Raw genomic sequence first — 15,205 nt, 5'->3', positions numbered from 1 at the left:
GTACTACACAGGTTGGTAGTGTGGCTGAGCAGCCAGGCATATCTCAAGAGGGGTCAATGTGAGCAGTAGGGTTTTTACACAGATTCACAGCGACAAGTATTCAAATAAATTCTTACATTTCAGGTTTCTTGATTAAACAATTATTCATTTAGTTAACAGTCAGTTGAATAAGCCTTCTTCAGAAGGAAGCAATATACAAGCAACACACAAATACGCTTCAAAATACACACCCTTAGTTTCTCTAAATCAGCAATTACCTATTTGGGATGGCACAGAGATGGTTCCTACACCCTGAGGTGACTTAAATAACTATTACACTGTGGACATTAAGAAATCACTAGTACATTTAGAGCAATACTGAGTTGGTGTCAAAGAAAAGGGATTGGGAATAAAACAAAGGTTAAACTAATATTCTGAAGCAGCCAAGTACTTTTAACCCCCAATTCAAAGTAAATTAAACCTTGCCTGCAGGAAAGGGTAAAGCACAAAGTCAGAGGTATGAAGAGTCTTTCCGGGAGTCAGCCCAGCCGATGTTAATTGAGCAAAAGTCTAGGTGAGCTTAAGTACTTCTTGCAGGTAAGTAAAAGTCTTGCACAATGTTTTAGAAGTATTTGTAGAAAAATAGAATCACTGCATGGCCACAAGCTGGGAGGCTTGTGAGGGGGCAAAGCTGTAAGCAACTCTGCAAGAGCAACCAAGACAAGTCTCAACTGAGAACAAGCAAGGCTACACAACAAGAGGTAAGTCCCCTAATTTTAACGGTACCCTTGGTTACAAGAAATGCTTCCAGCTGGCTTCTGTTCCTGTGTAGGTTTGCAGATCCCGTTGTTGCTGGGCCTCAGTCCTGGGGACAAGAGGGAGAACGTCTGGGGACTCCTGCGCTTCAATGGGAAGGTCGGCGGCAGCAAAGGGCAAACTTCAATTCAGCGGCACTTTGCGGTTTCAGCACCTTGCGTCTATATCAAATAGCACTGTTGCAGTCTCACGGATACCGCTCTAGACTTTCCTCGCATCTGGGGTCCAGCACTCTGTTGTGGTGGCACAGGCTTGGTCAGACCTGCTTCCTGGGAGTCCGGAGGCTCTTCCTGGAGCTCAGGCCCGACTTAAAGATACTCACTCAATTCTGATGTTCCTCTCCCTGGCACGTTGGTTCCTGCAGCAGCAATGGAAGTACAGCCAGCTCTGAGAGGATTTCCAGATGAGCTAGTCTTGGGGTCAAATGGTTTCGTCAACCCAAGGGGAGAAGTCATCCTTTGCAGGTCTTCTCTAGTCGAGGCGAATTCGGAGCTTCAGCACAGCAGCAGGGCTTCACCGGGCAAACCAATGGTCCATGGTTTGCAGCTGGCGTCTCTTCCAAGTTCTTCTACGGATTCCTTCGTCCAGTGGTCGACTCTTCCTTCCAAGCCAAAAAGCCTTGCCTTTTATGCAGTTTTCTCCCATTCATTTGCAGCCTACCTGTCAATCACACAGCAGGGTGGCTGTCCTCCAAGGACAGCCCTCCAGCCAATTACCCTTGGGTGCATTCCTGTAACCAAGGAGACTAAGTACAGGGAGTTTCGGGCACCTCCCTCGCTTCCTGCCCGTGCCCGACACGCTGGAGCCAGAGGAGGGCTTCACTCGTGAATCCCACCAAAGACAAAATGAACAAAGGCACCAAACCTGGTTTGACGCGCAGAGTAAATCTCAAAAAGGACCTTCCAAACAAGAAATGGCAAAAAAAACTAGACCAGGGCCATTTTGACAAAATGGGCACCAACGGGTGCCTTACTGGAGCTGTGATTGCAGCCCTCGGTAAAAACACACAATGGTAGTAAAATGTAAACCATTGGCACCAGCTATTAATTGTAGAAAGGGTAACATAAAAATAAATGTTACATGAGAAACTAGACAAAGGGGATACTAAGTAACCCCTCCAGCACCCTATTGTAAGATAGTGTGTGCTGGGTCTAGAAAGTTACAAAACGTAAGTAAAGTGAATTTCACTTTACTGCTCTTGGAAACCGTAGTTTCACCCAGAGACGGTATTTAAACCTTTGGGAAATCTAAGAGACTTCCCTGTGCCACTGCACTGAAGGTGCTTTGTGTCACAATGTAAAGGTGATGCCTATGGAGGTCAGACTCCAAAGTTAAAAGAAACAGAGTCCAAATCACAGAAAAATACATGCGAGAGTGGGGGAAAAGGCCTCACTAACTCCAGGTTAGAAATTAAAAGTCCTAAAGTGCAGCAAAAAGAGCTGGGGGTCTCTAAGGTAGAAGGGACTTCGTGCATTTCTGAGAATTCTCCCTTACACCCTCCCCCCAACCCCTCACCCCCCACTAGATTTCTTGCTACCGTTAATAAAAAGATTAGTTATAGTACTGTTCCTAGCCAGCAGATGTCACTCAAAACCATGTTTATAACCACAACAGCAGTTATGTTGGTATGCCATGTTTTGTCCCAGCGCTTCTGGCACAGGTCCTTTTGTTGCCCGAGGCCAGCAGGGCACAGGGACCTGCGCACCGAGATAAATGTATAATTTGCTTCAATATACTGTCAACTGAAACACAGTAAAACTACTATTATTGATTTGTTTGTATTTAGTTCTAAAATAACCTTTACAAAAATGTCAATTTAAAATAGCAATTCAAAAACAATGCAATTACAAATGTTCAGACAATGATTTAAACCTACACACACTTAAATACATAGGCTTGATTACAATTTAAATGTACTGAATTGCAGTTTTCCCATCACTTGTCGCATAGCATAAAGTATGTACTCATAAAACGCTACCTGCATTCTATATTTTCAAGAATCCATTTTTAAACTTCAAATTAGGTAATCAGCTACGCTATAATTACAGGGAAGGGGGAACTAAAATATTGAAATTCAAAAGTTAAAAACAAATTACATTCTCTTTAAAACCTACTTTGCACTGAACATAGAAAAACAGTTTAATATAACATTTAATTAAACAATCTAGATTTCATATTACAAAGTTACTTATTTAGTACTTAGCATTCATTGTCTACTGCCCGAGGTGGAGTTCAATCTAGTTTCCACCCTATCCTAAGGTAATGATTTTACAATATGACACCACAACCAGTATAGGTCAATGTGCACGCCCTCTGACTCAGAATGGAGTCAATAGTTCCAAAAGGCCTCAGTCCTAATCAAGTTGTACTTGCGCACGTATTTTCCTAATATGCGCATATAAACTGGTCCCAAGATATTACATTCAGTGAATACATGATGTGGCATTTCTATCATTCCCCTAACTTTACAGATTATGATATACCCGTTGCCTCTAATTATATCAGGGGATGGGCACCCTTGATACCAAAGAGTGGTAGCTGGTTAATTTGCATCCTAAGTATTAGGTTACAGACTGCTGGGCTCGAGCACTGCCAAAGGTAAGTTTGGGGTTTTTAAGTAGTGATGGGTAAACATTAGGAGGTATATCTATAGGATTGCAAAGTCAATAGATGTGAATAGTTGTGAATCCAATCCCAGTTTTCCATCATCCTCCGAAAGATGGACTAATGCCTCAAGGCCATACAAAACTGTTGGGCAAAACCTTTTCTTATACATCATAATTAACCTCTTTGGAGTATCCAGCTGTTTTATTAGCAAATGTATCAATCATTTGCATCAGCTGTCAGGCCTTCCCCTTTTTGGACTATTTTGTGTATGCAGTCCTTACTACCACTCATTTCAAGCCCAAGGTAGACATACTTTTCAACGCAAGTCAAAGAACCCAAACATGTGGAAAAGGTAGATCGATTTACCTTCTCTGCAGTTACGAGCATGAATTGCGTTTGGTCTATATTAAATCGGCAGATCGTTTTCAATTGCAAACACATTAAGATCAAGAATTTCCCTTGCACCATGATAAGTGTAATTAAACATCAATAGGTCGTCAGCGTATAACATACATGGTATCGTCACTCCCCCAAATTTTTGGGCAGCATCCACCAATCCTATAGAGGCGCAGGGGCAAGCTGGCCAAATAGATCTAGTCTAACAGTGGAGCTAGGTACATCCCCCGCCTTGACTCCACTGTTAATCTGTATCCAACCTCACTCACCCCCCCGTATTAGAGTGGACGCCTTTCAGGATACACAGTAACCACGTAGGGCATCCCACATCCTCCACTTTACTCCATACCTTTTCACGATTGGCTCCATCAAAAGCCACCCGGAAAGCTCAAGAAACAATGTATAAAGCAGACCCTCCCTTAGCAGCTGCCGACCTCGTCAATCTGTCCAAAACCCTGAGGTTATGGGTGGTGGCGCTTGGAGGACAGAAGCCTGTCTGGATGAATTGGAACAAATGATTTTCCTCCACCCATGCCTGAAGGGCCTTTAGATTAGGGACGAGAAGATTTTCCCCGTCACATCCAAGAGCGATAGCAACCAATAATTTGTAGGTAAGAGTATCTCCCTTTTTAGAGACTGGGATTAGGATTTGACTGTTGCCATGAAAAAGGCATCTCTTGTGCCAAACACACCTCCTCAAATAATAAGTCCATTTGGGCCAGGTGCCCTAGAACTCTTTAATTTACGAATAATCAGCTCAATATCATCCTGTGTCACATCCAAGGCCCAACCCCCCCGCCCCAGGCATAAGTCCAAGCAAGTCACTTTAGGGGGACTACTTTCTCAGTTCTGAACGTGCAACAGCCACACTTTTTCCGTAATAGGATTCACAATTTTGTATTTAGTTTCACCTCCATATAGATCTACTCTCTCGACCACGTAGGGCTGCAATCGTATTTTGCCATTGGCTATTCTTAATTGAAAATCGCCATCGCTTTAACCAAAGTTTATATTCCACCTTAATTTTTTTTCATGTTTTTTTAAGCATTCAGTAAAAATACAAACTTTTGATTCAATTAATTTCCCACCAAGCATGAGCAAAGAGGATCAATCACATCATTATTCAACTTTACTCCTACTCCTTCTTATAAATAAGTTTGTAAGAGATATTATGTAGAGTTTCCTCATTTCTCGTATCCCGTTATACTCTCGGCGCTCTTTAAGTATTCAATTTTTCTGAACTTTTAGAGATCCATCGGTGCAGATTCTAATTTGTCTAGCATCACTTCCAGGAAAATGGCCAGAGCTCTTATGATTTTTTTGATTTGTTCCGCCATGGAGAGCTTCCCACCATAAGTCAGGATTCAAACCACAGCTAGATACTAAAGTGTCATGAAGCAACCTTGTTCTTTCTGTTCTCAATTCCTTGCAGAACAAAGTTAGGTGTCGTAGGGATTCATCTTCCCGCTCACACAGGCGGCATTTGCTATTATTTGTGATGCCATACTTCAGTAGGTTTTCTTTGGTTCCAAGTACATTTATGCTGAATCTCAAGATTAGATCTCTAGGTTTTGGATTCGCAGATTTCGCAATATTCTGGCGTGGTCCCTGGGAAGCCCGTTAATTTTCTTGAAAGAGTGTGTACCTTCGAGTTAAATCGTGAAGATTCTGTTTCTGTCCAGTCAATGGACAGGAGTAGGATCTTTATTTTTTTAGGATGGTCCCGTAAAAACACTGCCAGAAATCTGCTCTTTCACTTCCTGAATTGATGATGCTGTATTTTGGAGGACAGGCAGGTGACTACACTTTCCTAAAAGTGTTTCGTGCTTTCCAAATAATTTGACAATGCAGCGAATACAGTCCCAGTTAATGTCGAAGAACACCAATTGGGACTGATTTTGGCAGTCTTAGTACTCTCTTCCAAAAAGATCCATCAAGTTTGTCCCATTTCTCCCATGATCTTCCCAGGCCTGTTTCACCAGCATAGGTCATTGTAGGAAACACTTTTAAGTTATACAAGTCTATGATTGGTTGCAGGGAGAATTTGCCAAATGTTCTCATGAGAATCAGAGCGTGTGCTTTTAGGTGATTCATTATGAGTTGTAGGTTTTCGATTCAGGGCTTCTCTCCTCCCTCTGCACTGCACTGATTATTATGCCTAAGTATTTTGTCACCTTTGTTACCGGTATAGGCTTAGTTCCAAGGCACCATTTGAATGGTTTCTTTATTCGCGCTTGCTGTTTTTTTAATGACTAGGATTTCCGATTTTTCTGTATTTATTTTCTGGTCATTTTGCTCGACATACATCTGGAGTGCATTTAATTTTCATTTGAGGCCGAGGGGTGTCCTGTGTAGCAGTATCAAGTCATCTGCGTATAATAAGTGCCCTACTAGGTACTCATTAATACATGGGGAACACAATCTAGTCGGTTTGAGGACGTCCTTCGTATCTAGAATGTAGAAATGATATAGGATTTAGGCCAGGGGGCACCCCTGCTTCAGCACTCTAGCAGCTATTTCTTTTGTAAGTATGCCTTTCTGGTCTAGTCGCACTTGTAGCGTAGTGCCCGTGTGTAGGGCTATGATGGCTGCCAATAGATCTTTGGGGCACCCTTTTTGGCTCAATTTTGTCCATAAGATGTCCCGGTCCACTCTATCTAACACTGCTGCCATATTAATGCAGGCTAGGAAGATCTTTTCATTTTCAGTAGATCGATTAGGAATAAATTCAAACCACTGTCTACTTTCTCCACAAATCCTGCTTTTCTTTGGTCGAAATTTCCACTGGACTTTATCCACTCCTTTAGTCGTTTGAGCAAGATTCCAGCATACATTTTTCTCAGGACATCCAGCACGGAGATTGGACGGTAATTTTCTGGTTTTCTCCCCTCTTCAAGATCTGTATTACTACTGCCTTCTTCCATGAATCGGGTACCTGCCCCGACTGATTGATTCTGGTGAAAAGGTCAAAGCAGAAGTCTGTCCATTGATCCAAGCATCTTTTAGTATTATGTTTGTCATACAATCGGGCCCCGGAGCTCTCAATGTACTTGCCTTTGTGATTAGTAACTTGATTTTTCGCTTTTACTGAAATCTACGATTTATTAATCAACCTCTTTCGATGTGGGCTTTATTGGAATGTTTTGATCATAAGTCCTTTCAAAAGGCTCCACCCATTGGCTTTCTTGTATCGGGTTTATTAGCAACACATGCTGGTTTTATTATTCACGAGAGACCAAAAAAAGTTAGCATTTTTATTGATTAGGGCCAATAGCATATGCAAAGTCTCTTTTTGGTACAAGTAAGCTCTGTGAGATTTTACCCAATTGTGATGTTTTTTCTTTACGGCTCTCCTTTTCTTTAGTCTGGTAATTAGTGTTTCATCTTTCAAGGACCGTAGCTCAATAGCTAGTTGTTGTTTCTTTTTTTCAATCTCCGGTTCCGATTTGTGCAATCTTGTCAGCGTCATTCTGTTTTTCCCGGGTTGCGTTTCCCTAAAAGAAAATGAGCATGATTCATATTCAACACCCAGGTCCAGGGACTTGTGCCATTTTTTCCATGACTGCCGCCAATGCTGGAAGTGATTTTCAGTTTAGCCGGAGTCTATTATGGCCATTATTTAGGTCGATATTATGTGGCCACTGCTTTCTATTGTCAATTGCTTGATCTTTTTCATTTATCTCAGAGCATGTTAGGATTAGAGGTCTATGGTCACTCTTTGTGGACGTCAAAATATTTAGGGAAGCGATTGTCGAAAGTTATTGGATCGACAAAAAAATAATCTAGGGTGGCGCTCGCATTAGTAGAGACCCAGGTTCTGGCTCCTTTTCGATCTCCATTTGCGTGACCATTGACCATGTGTAAATCTCCAATTTCTGTCCCCTATAGCCACATTTTGGTTCTGGCTTTTTTCTGGGTTTTGGTGCAAGATTGATCTTCTTTCTTTGTGGCTTCAAAGCAGCCAATGTTGAGGTCTCCACAGATGATAATCCGTACGTTTCAAATTCTGCTCTCAAGTCATTAATACATTTCATAACTATTTGCAAGAAGGTCTCACCTTCTTTTGATTTGGCATTCCAGTAGAGGATGACGATTGCTCGCATTTCCTTAACTTAAGGAGTGTGGTTTTGTTGTTGTATTATAACTATTTGAATGAGAAGCGAGGGGTTGATCACTCAACACTTTACTTGGTTTGCTATTTTTTATAAGCACGAGCAATCCTGCCGGCGGTCTTCCAGTTGGTCCTTTAGATGCTTTGTTTAGGAAGCCAGTGAATCCGTAAGACTTAGTGTTTCCCAAAGCCAGCATTATTGTATGCATATAACATCTGATTCTATTAATTCCTGATCTAAGTCTTGAAATAGATGTTTGAAGCTATGGGTGTTCCATGAGACAATGCACAAGCATCTTGATGGGATTGCACTTTCAGTCTAGTTATTTGCTGAACATGCTAGAGTCCCTGCAAGCCAATTCCATGATTTTTCCCGGTTTAAATCTGGTTTCCAGGTGATCTGTTTGTGCAATTCTTCCTGTTGCTTTATCCACTGGTCTGCCCTTTGTTACAGTGCGCAGAGCCTCAGGGCCCGTAGTATTGTTGGGGAAAATCTAATTGGTTTTTCAAATGTACCCTCATCGCTTTGATCCCAGGGTGTCTGCTTTTTCATCCACACTTTTTTTGGTCAGATTTCTTTTAGCTGTTGTGTGTGTTCCGTTGGACATGGTTTGAGGTCAAATCCCAATCCTAAGGCTCTGAGTTCGTCTGTAGCTGATATTAATAGATTTGTAACTGCTTTTGTTGTAATGTGCAAGCAGATTTTGTAATTTTCTGTTTCCTTGGGAAAGGTGACGATCTTGATGTCTTTATGCTCAATTACTCTTAATGGGGGCACGCTGTGCAAGAGTCATTAAATTCGAACTAGTCATAATCAGGCAGTCGTTAGCCTTTAGGACTCGTTCTAGTAAAAGGTTATGTGCGTTATCGTCCTCAAATGGGTTTCTTGCCGGACGTGCTTGTTGTCGCTCCCTTGGATTGTCTGGACGGGATGATTTTTGCTGCTTTCCTGCACATGTCGGCTGTGTCAGTCTCTCTTGTCTCGAGTGTACAATCATGGATTCCATCACTGTGCACTTTAGGTTTGCCTTCGCTGCTTTGGCATCCAACAGTGTTCGTCTTGAATTCAGTGTTTCAAAGTGAGGGATGTCTTCGACTGACCTTTCAAGATCTACTTCTAGTTCAGAGTCAGTTGAAGTGTTGTTGCTAGCTCCATCACTCTCACTTTCGGGGGATCAGTCTTTTTCGTAGGTGGATAATTGTAGAAGTGTATCAATTTCTCTCTGTTGAATCCCTTGTTGTGGCTGGATGCTGCGCAAACAGTTCTGTTTGCCTTTCTTCCTTGTGTTGCCTTTTTGTCAAATCCAGCGTGGGGTCCTTTTCTTGGTCTTTGGCTAGCACTTTTTTCTGTGCTTGTTCCACAGTTGGTTTGAGGTTTTGAATGAAATTTAGAGTGCTGATGCTTGCCTTTAGATCTGGGAAGAAGTTAAGTCTTTTTGTTTAGTGCTTCTAGTACTTTTCGTCTATCTTCCAGTTCCTTGGGTTTGGCGTCATGATATGTATCTAGTTCAAAGATGGCAAACATCTCTTTGGTTTGCACTGAACTTCTTTTTGGTTCCAACTGGCTTGTCTTTGTGGGAAATTAGCCATTGTGGCTTATGTTGGTTTCTTCTACGGACAGTAGGTGTCCAGAATCAGTCTGATTTGCGGGGACTGACATCCTCACAGGGCGTTCCATCGCATGTGCAATACTTCCCAACTGAGTTATGTTGGTTTGTGCCATAACCGATCTCTCAGATCGCAGTGTTTTTTGGGTCTGCTGCTTCTATTGTTACACGTTCCTCTGCATTTATGTTGTCAGTCCCCACTTTTTGTGTTCTTAATAAATTGACGGTATCTCTGAAGCAATTCAAGAATGATCTTTTATCTTCTGTTTCTTCGATCAAGTCAATAATTGTTTTGAGAATAATATTCTCAGACTCTTTCTCTCACGCTCTTTTCCCTTGACGCCTCAATGTAAGCTTCAATGAATGTTAAACTTTGATTGCATTAATGCCAAGGGTGTCGTCTGATCTTTAGGATTGTCATGTAGACCTTCGTATAGCTTAAGAAACTGAGCAAGTGTTATGGTTACCGTTGAGGCCAGCGTTTGTTTTTGAGTCTGAAAGCGAGTTAGCTCGCTGTTTTGGTCTTGCCACATGTGTCTTTTTTGCTCCTGCAGGTACAAAGCTCAATGTGTTTATGTTAGTAGCCGATGGTGTCTTCTGAATCGGGCACTTTGTTTTTGCTGGTATATTATCTCTTGCTTCCTGATCGTACATTGCTATGCTCAAGTGCTCATTCAGGACCTGCCCAGAGGCTGTTTCTTTTGTCAGTTCGTTGTTAGACTTCCCTATCTGGGTTTTCACCCACTGCATCAATGTAATTTGATAAACTTACACTATCAAGGTTAAGTAATCCTTTTCAGATCTTTTTGCTAACAGCGATTGCACTAATTGGCCCTCTTCATCAGGAGCGCAAAACACATGCTCCCACCTGCCTAGTGCTCACCCCACCCACCACTAAGCCCAGCGAGCCGCGACTCGCACCACTGGCGAGAGCGTCTAGTTGGGCAACGCAGGCTCCCCTGAGTCGCACTGGCCTGGGAGTTGGAAAGAGTCAGCGCCGTGCTCATTTAGGTAAGCGGAGGGGGAGTTTGCATTGCAAAAAGTACCTTCTAGCTCTTCCAACGCTGTTGTAGCTCGCTCGTTCTCTTATTCTTTCAATTTTTCTAGTGGCATGTTCTGTCGATTCGCAGCTTCAATGTATTCACCTGGCTCCTCCATGCACTGTGTTTCTCGCATTTCCCCAGAGCTGCTTAGCTTTATCTGGCTCAGAGTTCGCTGTGGGAGGCCAGTGGGATTGCTTTGTAAGTGTTGGTCCATGGCAACCTAGGCAAACACTGTGCCAACACTCTGACACTGAGCGTTGGGAGTGGAGTTTTTGTGGGTAGGGTCCGCCTCTGACAATAGACAGAAAAAAAATACTCCCGAGCCACGAGAACTGTGGAAAAAAAAACTGTTCTCTGCTGAATGTACTGCCACACTCTGCCAACAACCCACCTTAATAGCCTTACTCTTACACCACCTCTCTCTTTCAGGACACCCAGCTCTGCAGAGCATTCTCAATTTCTCTCATTCCCCTCTTGGCATCTAGAATTGCTATATCAAACCCATTTGTAGGTTTATCTACGATTACCAGAGGTGTCGGATCCCGTTTTAGCGGATAGGTCCCTCAACCGGTCGTCGATTTGGTTATCATTTAACCAAGCCCGTGCAGATAGATTAATGGTCACAAGTTGGGAGAGTGTAATTCGCCTTGTGAATGTGGCTAGCCATCCAACGTATGTGGTTACCCTCATGCTTTGGATACACACCCCTATAGCTTTGGGGTTGGTAGAAGAGGTCTGCCCTCTTATGGTTAATGCTAAAATTGAGTGATCCCTACAGGTATTAGCAATTACCTTTAGCTAAGCTGCTTTTTCCAAGCAAACATTTTTGCCAAATAAATAATCCAGGGAAGATCTAATATAACCCATACCCCACGTAAATTGTCCCGGACAGTCACCCTTGGTTCTACCTTTCAGTAGGCTAAGGTCCCACTCAGTTCACCCATTGGGTACCCTTACTATTACAACCTTTCTGTATCATCTCATCATTTAGTCACATTCTGGTAGGCTGAACACTTGTTCATCTACACAATGGGCATTCAAATCTCCAAGGATAGTTATCCGACTATCTCTTGGTCCCATTCCCATCAGTAGGACCTCCTCCAAAACGTCATATGTGGGCCCTATGTAAAGAGTGGTTGGTGGCAGGTATATATTTATAATCGACAAAGAGCACTTCTCCGTCACCCAACCTCAGTTCAACAAATTCTATAGTGCTACTTACAATGGGAAGATCAATGCAACGGGATTCTATGATTTGACTCACACCGATGTTGTAGACCCGTGTGGTCTACAACAGGCGCCCTTGTTAGACATGACTTGATAAAGATGGTAACCATCGAAGTGAATAGGGAATTCGAGCCAAGTTTCCACAAGAAGGAACACGTCAAATGTATCGAGCAGTGACGCAGATCCTTCTGCGCTTAGCAGGTGACTAAAACCCAGCATATTCCAGCTCGCTATGCTATAATTTCATTTAACCGTGCTCCAATGATCTTGTGGTGGGCCCACATTCTGAGTCACTGTAGCCCAACATGTCAGCTCATTCCCATCTGGAATGGTAACATACGGAGGAGAATAGGAGCCAACACCCTGGGGTTTCTTACACAGCCCAGGGGGGCCACACGTAGGAAATAGGGGTCAGAATTAGCATTAGCCATCTTCGCAGTCTGCTCATAGCAGACGGTCAATTTAAATCCTAATTTTAACAAAGTACCCACACCAGAGCACAATAGGGATGCTGCCATGGGTGAGCAATTTGACTAGAGCCCAGTTTGTAGGGATGTCCCATTTGGGTAATTCAATAATTAATATGTTGCGACTACTAATCGACAGTCGAGGAATGGTCTTCCACATCTCAAGCAAAATCGTACGATTATGAAGAGGACTAGTCGCCGTAGGATTATCAATCTTCACCAGAGAGCCCAAGATCGGTGCCATTAAGTTGCGCCCGAGTGTTTTGTGTTTTGCCGGTACTAGGTTCAGGAAGATTGCGAAATCGACTGCAGGAGCAGTTTCAAGCAAACTGTCCGTCTACAGTGCGGATCGAGCCAAAAGCGTGGCTTATCATTGAAAACATTGGCCTCCCACAGAGCGCCTTAGTGTTTTGTGTTTGGGGGCGGGTGCAGGAAACAGTATACCATAACAGCCCCTGGGATAAAAACCCTGCAACTGACTTGATGCCTGGAAAAGTAGACTCGAAATCAAGGACGCACTACACAAGAAAGGGTAAGCCTTACTCTAAAACTGTTACCCCTGCTGACACGTGCTTGAAAGATTTAATGGCCCACAGGAAGGCCTCCCCTGAGTCAAATTAGAGATTAATAGGTCAGCTACAAAACAGGGAAAAATCACAGACTTATCAGTCAGACAAATATGTCCCTGACCAAGAAGTGGTAAAAACGAGCGAGGCTAAAAACACTTCCTGGTCGGGCGACTTCAGAGATTTAGACAAAAACTCCTTGCTTGAACTATGCTACTCACTTCAGTCTGCGGCAGGGGCAAACTGGGCAAGTCAAACTGAATTAAGGGACCAGGAATCAAATCCTGAGCGCTCCTAGCTGAGAAACCCATCCCCTGCTTCCGCGCGCACCCAAACTGAGAAAGCACTGCTTTCAGCATTCCGAGATCTTTTCCACGCCCCAGTACGGGAAGACACATACACCAGTCTTGTTGGAGCAAACATACTCAAACAGATCAACTACAGGGGTGGTACATTTCACAGTAAAAATACTGCTCAAGCTATGTGGATTGACATTAGATGGGGTTCAAAATCAAGGCAAGACCTTAGAATTAATGGAGGTAAAAATTACTGCAAATGACAATCTGACAAATGAAACGCGACCCACGGAGCAAGTGCCTGAAAGATTATCCACAGGCCCAAATAAAGATGTAAAAATCCTGAACCCCCAACCCCTTTAGAAACATTGATTAATCTGGGGGCTAGCTTGCACATCATCTCTCCAGATTAGACCAGAAGGGAAAGAAGGATGGCAAAACGTACTAAAAGCACGAGCTGCGGTCAATCAAAACACTGAGCATCAAGAGACCCACAAAGCCTCTTCATTCAAGCTACTCAACTCTGCCGTTATTCCTCTAGTACCACGGAATAAAAGATGCTCTAAGAAAAAAGCGTTACGAATGCAAAATCAGCCTCTAAGAGCAGTGGGAACTCTGACAAGTTGGTTGATGGGGAGGAACACCCGACCGCCCCCAGAAACTCAGGAAATAAAGACGCAAGCATTCCTCATGTGGACCTAAGCGTCTCTTAGTCAAACAAACTACAACCAGGTAAAAAATAAAAGAGCAACCGCAGACCATTCGGTTCCAGGGGGCGGAAAACAGGCCTCAGACTGTGGATCCTAGGCAAGGCGGCACCCTGAACGAGGAGGTCCAGGTGTTTCAAGAAGTAAAGATTTTTAGACTGGGATGAGGTCCACAGACCTTCACTGGAAATAGAATAAACAGGTCAGATGTATTGCTGGTGTGCAAGAACGTCCTGGCTCTCCGGGTGTTGTCCTCGGCTGACTTCAGCTTTGTGGAGCCACTGCTATCAGACGGTGGAAACTATGTCTGAAGTGTCTGAGCTAGTCCGAGCACACTAAGAAAGCATTCAAAAGGTGGACTACCTGATTGACTGCAAAACTCATGTCCCAGTAAAGATAATTGCTCAAGCTCAATCTTTTGCGCAAGAACTTACAGGGGGCATGGAAACAAAAGCAACCACGAATGCAGGGGTCAAATCACTACCCGAAAAAACAGAAGATGCGGCAGGATGGGAGTGGTTTGAAAGCTTTATGGAAAAATCTAACTGATCGCATATGAAGATTAAAAGTGGTGTCTTGGAACACCAAAGGGCATGTGCATTTCTTGGACCAAAAATGCCTGCTACCCAGACTGTAAACACAACATAATATTCCACCAAGAGACTTGGCTTGTAACCCCCATACAACTGGAGGGATATACTCTGATCCAGAGACTCGCTGAAAAGGGCCCAAGAGGGCAGCCTGATAATTGGTTTAAAACAAAGTATCCAAATTGAAAGTACTAATGTCCTGACAGAAACAAATGTGTTGGTGGTAGAGGTGATGGTTGAAAATGGAAAAACTCGGTCTTGTTATTTGTTTGTAAAGATATATGTGCCCCCAAAGATTTTGAATTTGGAAGAGATCTTTGAAACTATTGATGGTGTATGTGGGTAATGGCTGGCCACAAAGGGGCATGAATATGTCCCAATAAGGGGGTTTGGGGACTGCTAGCCGACAGGATCGGGATGAATGTGGTGCCTATAACCAGGTCTGTCCATCGAGTGTTATGGTAAAAAGTAGAGCAAATGCGAAAGTGAAAAAATGGATAGCCACATAGAAAGAGTGGGGCCTCATTATGTTAAATGGGAGAACGACGAGTGATAAACCTCGGAAATGTTTGTGGCCTACGAATAACAACTGTTCCACATTCGACTATTTTTCCGCCAGTAACAAATGTGCAGAGAGAGTGATAACCTCAGAAATCGGGAAAACTGACATCAGTGACCACTCCATGCTGATTTTGACCTTTAGCATGGTAGAAGGGGGTATACTACCGGGCTCAGCAGGGATACAGACCAATAATGTGGGAAACTGAATAAAGTGGACTCTTATCCATAGAGC

The 15,205-nt window shown here is 43.2% G+C and overlaps 1 protein-coding gene across 2 annotated transcripts in view; it reads right to left on the bottom strand.

Moving 5' to 3' along the window:
* BCL2L13 (BCL2 like 13) overlaps positions 1–15,205 on the bottom strand; it is a 624,222-nt gene that overhangs the window by 378,813 nt on the left and 230,204 nt on the right. The window lies entirely within an intron of this gene.

Source organism: Ambystoma mexicanum, chromosome 12 (assembly GCF_040938575.1).
Source record: "Ambystoma mexicanum isolate Mex_15411 chromosome 12, UKY_AmexF1_1, whole genome shotgun sequence".
Taxonomy (NCBI): Eukaryota; Metazoa; Chordata; class Amphibia; order Caudata; family Ambystomatidae; genus Ambystoma; species Ambystoma mexicanum.
This window is presented reverse-complemented; position numbering and strand designations above follow the sequence as displayed.